The sequence below is a fragment of the Canis aureus genome, chromosome 20 (assembly GCF_053574225.1).
Source record: "Canis aureus isolate CA01 chromosome 20, VMU_Caureus_v.1.0, whole genome shotgun sequence".
NCBI classification, from domain to species: domain Eukaryota; kingdom Metazoa; phylum Chordata; class Mammalia; order Carnivora; family Canidae; genus Canis; species Canis aureus.
Window position 1 is genome coordinate 14,030,164 of NC_135630.1, and position 7,495 is coordinate 14,037,658.

A 7,495-nucleotide genomic window follows, 5' to 3' on the forward strand; every position below is an offset into this window, starting at 1 on the left:
CCATCCCTGGGACCTTGGGATCATGACCTGAGCCAAGGCAGTTGTTGAGCCGACTGAGCCACCCAGGGTCTCCTAACTAATATTTGTTTGAACTCATAGTATATTTTCCTGTTTTCATTGTCTGTTGATCATTAAGTGATAAGCACGTTTTGTGTAAATTCGGATATTTTGACCTTAGATATATGGTCAGGGTTATAGTAGTTGACAATTAAAGAAGTAGTAACAACAGACCTTCTACTGGGTGGGGGGGATTCCAAACCTTCCAAGATATGTGGCAATTACTTTGTGTATAATGTGTTGTCTGTGACTTTAAATAAATTATAATTAAATTAAGTTTTTCATTTTAAGATTATCAAAATGTAATCTTTTTTAGAAAGGATTTTAATGTTTTGTCATCAAGATTTGGGGCCAAACATTTAAATTACAGATCCATTTTATTGTGTTACCAATCTGGGGCCAAACATTTAACTTACAGATCCATGTATTGTGTTACAATGACAATCAGTGGAAGATATACCACCTTGCACTGCTCACTTCACTCTGATACAGACAGTGTGAATGCCATAACTTATTGCACATGTATACACTACTTAAATTTGGAGGGCACACACAATAGCAATTTTTCATTACGGTTGGATATATTTAATAATCTATTAGTAAGAAGCCTATATAGCTTGCTTGGATCTTTGTGTAAATTTTCCAGTAACCTAGGATTCCAGCGCCTTTCAGATGGCACAATTTGACTTTCACACACTGAATAAATACTAGGGTCAGACTAGCTGACTTCTGCTATTGCTTCTTAAAAATCCACCTTATATATGTACCAGACATTGGTAATCTGGTTTCTCTGACTTAAAGATGTCTTACTGGTTTCATCCTAGTCAGGCCACATTGTTCTTCAAAGAACCCAGCCATTTTCTCGGTGCTGAGGTCTGATAAGTCTTTGATATTGTAGTCATTACATTCTGCTTTTAGATCCACATATATTTTCCTTTCTGGCTGCTAGCAATAGGATTTTTTTTTTTCCAGCAACTTCTACATGAGAGACCCACAAAATGCCCTCCCATAATCTTCCCCCTCCCCAAACAGGTCAAGCTATTTGACTGTTTTGAATCTTAAATTAAAAAATCTTTAATTTGCTTCCTCTTCTCCAAAGACTTATCCTCTGCAGGGGGCAACACTCAGTGATTTGGCCTGCTGTGGTAGCCTTCATGCAGGAACTTGGGTGGAACTTCTTCCACTTGGTCTTCTCATAGAGGACACTCTCGGTGATTCCAAGATGACTTTCAGTTTATGTCTGCATCCTTATTAACTCCTCTCATTAGAGAAAAGCAAGTGCAAATGCACACAGGTGTAACTTTGCCAGAACACACCCTCTGGTACTTTCCTCACAGCTCCTCTGCCAAGTGCCTGGCAAATTTATTTTGGCACCAATTAGAAGATATCTTGATTTCAGGAAAATAAAATGTAAGAAATGTGCTACTTTGACTTTGGCAACATATTATGTAGAGTCACAACTTTCGTATTATGTCCTCGGGCTGAATTTAGAGCTGTGGAATTATGCTGTGAAAGAAACTGAATGGGGGAAAATAAGAGATAAATGGTAATCTTGATTAGCATGTTCAACTCTTCTCACTCCTTAAGGGAAAGTGACGCTGTTATCTACCCATCTATTCAAGCCAGGAAACTATGTATCATCAGACTTCTTCTGCTTTCTCGTTTTTCTTGTCTCCCACATATAATCCATCACCAGATTGTGTCAGGTCTGTCTTCTAAATATGATTCACTTCAGTCTATTTCTTTTTCATTTCCACTGATATACTTCAGTCCATGCCACCAGCATCTCTGGCTTGAGTTACTCTAATAGCCTCCAACTAGAGTCTCTGCCTCCAGTTGTGCTCACAAATCAAATCCATTTTCCACACTGTAGCCAAAATATTATTTTTAAAGTACAAATCTGATCATGTCACATCCCCGGTAAACTCTATTATTGGCTCCCCAATGTTCCCAGGGTGAGACTCTATATGGCTTACTAGGCTTTTCATATGGACCCTATTTCCCTTCCCAGCTTCAGCTTTTAGCATTATTCTTCCTAAAACCCAGTGATACAGTAAACTGAACTTGCCTTCAGGTAATTTAACACACTGTACTCTTTGAATGGAATGTTCTTCTGCTCCATTACTCTGTCAAGACCCAAATGCTCTCTTTAACCTTCACCTTAGATGCCACTATTGCAGAAAAGTCTTACCTGACTCCTGAATTTGTTCCTATACATGTCCCTAATACAACATTGATCATTTTGTATGGGGATTGCTGGTTTTACTAACCTATTTTTATTTGTAGGCACTCTGGTGTCTTGGGATGAAGGCAGTGGACAGATGTATTGTATGGTCCCAAATTTCTTTTAAATATTCTGCATTTCACTGTTATTAGGTAGGGCATATAATTGCCAATTTTCCAGTCTTCATTATTGCTTTTTTCTATACCTGCTCTATACATTTTAAGGAATCCTGCATTTCTTCTGGAGACATTTAATTTTGTGCCTTCTATATTGCCATGTTAATTCTTTGGTGCCTTCCTTTGTTTAGAGTTATATCCCCCGAAATTTGCATAATGGTTGAGCGTGTCTCAAAACACATTACATGAATCCTATTATCAGTGTGAGTTATACATAACTTATTCACAGTATCTGTGGCTTATTACCAAATAAATAAACCTATCTGAAATTGTAAGACCTACATGTGCTGTTTAAATTTTCATTGTGGATATAAAGTGAATTCCTTAACCAGTAATTATAAGTTATATCATTACCCATACAATGGTTTACAATAGACAGTCTTTATGTTATTATGGGTGGACAACAAAAAAGAATTCAAAATTTAAAAATATCCTTGTGAGGATTTTGAGAATATAGAGTAATACAACAGGTTTTTCCTCCTGAAATTTGCTTAACAATACCCATAACCTTAAATAAAACAAAAATATTCCATAAAATTTAAACTGTATTTTGTGGCCAACCATGTTTCTGATTATATAAATGAGCTGCAGTAACATAGGATTGAAATAGCTTAAGTTCAAAATGATGTTTATTTTTCAGAAGAATATTGTTTATAAAGGCTGGAATTTCAATGATTTACTTGAAATAAATCAAAGTACTATGAACGATACCACTTTATAATGTTTTGAATAATCTCCTACAAAAAAGCAAGTAATTAAGGAGTTTAACTTTTAAACTCTATTTTCTTTTTAGTTTTTTGCCCACTGTATTGGGTTATTCTGCAGTAATTCATTTCCACCTGGTGTTTCAGAATGTGACAAATAGCATCTTTGAAGATGTACTTTTTAAAGGATTTCAAGATGAAATCATCCTGGATTTAGGATGGGATCTAAATCCAATGATTGGTGTCTATTATGAAAAGAGAAAAGGAACCCAGACACACAGGAAAAGAAGGCCACAGGATGGTGGGGGCAGAGATTCGTAGAGTTAAAGAATTCCAAAAGTCACCAGAAACTGGAGAGGACAGGAACAATTGTCCCCTAGATCCTTTGGAGGGAGTGTGGCTGTTGACACCTCATTTTGTACTTCTGGCTTCCAGAACTATAAAGAGTAAATTTCTGTTGCTTTAAACCACTCAAACAATGGTAATTAATTATGATAGTCCTAAGAAACTAATATACCTATCAAGCACACAATCCTTTGAAGATTTGTTTTATCTCCATTCATTTTCCTATAATTTTGAATTTTTCTATTGAAAATCACCCTCTGCTTTTGAAGATTTTCAGAGTTCAAACATTTCTATCTACAATTTTCCAATACGACAATCAACTACATTTTAAAGACAATGACAGCATTTGATTTTCATCTTCACTAAATATGTAGTACCATGAGAAAATTGTATGCAGTTTTTAAAGAAGAATATATTATATTCATTACCAGAAAAGTAAAGAAATTTTAGATATAACAAAAAGCATTGTTCATTCAGCTGGAGTGAAAATCAGATTTATTCCTTTAATTATTTTTTCTTACAATCTATTTAAATGTGGCATCTGCATAATAATTTCAAGAGGGTTTTTCTTTTTTTAATGTTCCATTAGTGGAAGATCTACTGAAGCTTTGCAGTAAGGATGTATTTCAGCCTCATAATTAGGAATTATCATATTGTTGAAATCCATTATAGTATTAGGAATTTGTTATGGACTAAATGTTTGCGTTTCTCCAAAATTCATATGTGGAAGCACTAATCCCCAACATGATGGTATTTAGGGAGGGCTTTTGGGAGTTATTTTAGTTGACATGAACTCATAAGGGTGATGCCTTCAAGTTGAGATTAGTTCCCTTGTAAGAATAAGAAGAGATGCAAGAGCTCTCTTTCTCTGTCTCCACATGCACAAAAAAAGAGGTCACGTGAACATACAATAAGATGGCTGCAATCTGCCAACAGGACAAGGACTTTCACCAAAGCATCAAATTGGCTGGCACCTTGATCTTGGACATATCAAGCTCCAGAACTATGAGAAATCAATGTTTTTGCAGCAGCCCAAACTGACTAAGAGAGTACTCTAATAATTTCAACTATTTCAAGCACAGATACCAAGCACAAATATCTGTTTTAAGTGTAGGGCTATGTTTAAGATAATGAGTTTTGGTGATTACAGTCACACATCAACATGCATTGGAATCACCAGAGGAATTTTAAAAGTATAGATCGCTGGGTCTTACCCAGGAATTTCTGACTCAGTAGATTTTTTTGGTTGGGGTTCAAAATTTTGCTTCTCTAGGCCTGATGTGATGCTGTCCTGTGCATCTGTTCTGTGGAACAGTAGTGTTTTATTTCTATTTGCCTTTTCTCCCACCTAAGTGGGTGTCACCATTCTGTAGAAGATTGGATGGACATGGACATAAGCACCCTGAGGTCCCAGAACTATCTTTTCAGTTGTGAACTAAAGGTTGACAGAGATTATCACTTTAAGTTGGATAATGATGAAAATGAGCACCAGTTATCTTTAAGAATGGTCAGTTTAGGGACTGGTAAAAATGGTGAATTGCACATTGTTGAAGCAGGGGAAATGAATTATGAAGGCAGTCCAATTAAAATCACACTCACAACTTTGAAAATGTCCATACAGCCAACAGTTTCCCTTGGGGGCTTTGAAATAACACTGCCTGTGGTCTCACATTCAAATGGTGGTTCACAGACTGGGCATGTTGGTGGAAAGCACTTAGTGGCTGTGGAGGAAGATGTAGAGTTAGAAGATATGGCAGAAGAGGATGTGAAAGTCCTTAGTATATCTGGAAAAATGTTCTGCATCTGGGAGATGGTAACAAGTTTCCATAGGAAAAAGTCAAACTTGCTGCTGATGAAGATGATGATGGATAACAACAATGATGATCAAGGATGACGATGAAGATGGTGATGATGATTTGGAAGATGATGAAACTGAAGAAAAGGCTTCAGTAAAGAAATCTACATGACATACTCGAGCCAAAAATACACAAAAATCAAACCAGAGTGGAAAAAACTCAAAACTATCAACACCAACATCAAAAAAATCAAGAATCTCTCAAAAAAAAAAAAAAAGGAAAAGATTCTCAAAACACAGGAAGGACCTAGTCCTGTAGAGACATTAAAGCAAAAATGCAAGCAGGTATAGAAAAAGATCCTTTTCTTCCCAAAGTAGAAGCCAAGTTCATCAATTATGTGAAGAATTGCTTCCAGATGACTGACCAAGAGGCTATTCAAGATCTATGACAATGGAGCAAGTTTCTTTAAGAAATAGTTTAAACAGTTTGCTAAAATTTTCCATTTTATCTCATTTCCGTAACAGTTGATATCGGCTGTCCTTTTTATACTGCAGAGTGAGAACTTCCACTACAGTGTCTGATAACTGCTGTCCAGATTCCACTGTCAAGAATGTGTTGTCCAAATTGCCTGTTTAGTTTTTAAAGATGGAATTCCCCCTTCGCTTTGTTTAAAATATGTATGGAATGTTATGATAGGACATAGTAGTAGTGGTGGTCAGACAAATAGAAATGGTGGGGACATGAAAATATACAGGTGAAATAAGCTCAATGTTGTAATAAGGTGTAGAAACGAATTTGCTTCTCTAAAGGTTTTCTGCTGTTGTCAATGCTGTAGGTCTGAGAACTACTCATTGGGAACTTATGGGTATAGCATGAAGAATCCTAAGTCTGAATTCTATATCTTTCCCTAATAACTCGGAAGTATATTCCATCAATTTCCTTATCTGTTAGAATAAAAATGTTAGAAGAAGTTATCATATAGTATTCTTATGTTAAATAAAACAATACACATAAAGCTCATAATATAATGCTTAATACGTTATAAGTGTTCAAAGGAATATTGATAATATTCCAGCCATCTACTTACTTCTCTCAAAGTTGATCCCAGAGTTCTAACTATATACTTCACTGTCAATTCCATATGTGTGTGTTTGAGCATGTGGGCATCTGACTGGTGAAAGAGAGAGATTTCTGTGCAAATTTATCCAGAAAGGTTTTCACACATTTTTTTTATTATTATCTTATGATTATCGATATTTTGCTGTTTTAATCTGAGGTTAATTAATGTAGTTTGGAGCCACCAAAGTTTTCAATAACATAAACCATTCTTCAGAATCCCGATTATTGGCATGGTCAGTTTACATTACTCAAATGTTTCTATGAGGTTTAGTATAAAAAATACAGATCTCAGTTATTTTCTTTATTTCTCTCTCTCCCTAAGCATCTAGCACAGTAATCTGTAAACGATGGGTGTTGACTAATTATCTGCTGACATTTCCAATTCTGTCAGAGTTACCTTTACACGTAATACTCAGGCAGCAAACACAAATAATACATCTGAAGAGTAAAATTGTGTTGTTTTGTTGGTTTTCTTCTATTTTGGTTGTGATTGCATTGTTCTCTCAAACAAGAATCTGGCTAAAGATTATTGTTTTACTACTTTCATTCAACTAACACATAACCAGAAGCAGCAAAGTATAACATGTCTTTCTTGTAGCAAACTTCTAAAAGGACTTTACCAGTTAAAACACTTTCAAAAGCCAATCCATTGGCTCATACAACAAATTGGTGTGTGAGCCAGAATTCTCTCTTGGGGTAACCGTAAAATACTTAATAACCTATTGGGTGGTAGAAGCAATACTGCCAGAGAGATGGAATTGCTTCCTAAAAACATACAATCTTCCAAACACTGAAAAGGAAATAGTAACAAAGTTTTATGTGGTTATATTTCAATGGCAAAGTCCCAACTAAGACTAATATCAATGTTGTAAATCATAATACAACATAAACATTATTTTTTTTAATTTTAAAGACATTTTGAAAGGAAATACAAATATATATATATATTTTTTCAGTCTGAGACTATAAACTTAAAACCCTGACTAAATTTTATCTGGTGTGGGTCTATAAATATTTATTTTATCATTTTATTCCATGCTTTGCTACAACTATCTCTAAAACTGAAGTCTTTTT

The 7,495-nt window shown here is 35.2% G+C and overlaps 1 pseudogene; it reads left to right on the forward strand.

Moving 5' to 3' along the window:
• Positions 1-4,961: 4,961 nt before the first annotated feature.
• Positions 4,962-5,771, forward strand: LOC144291898 (nucleophosmin pseudogene; annotated as a pseudogene).
• The last annotated feature ends 1,724 nt before the right edge of the window (positions 5,772-7,495 follow it).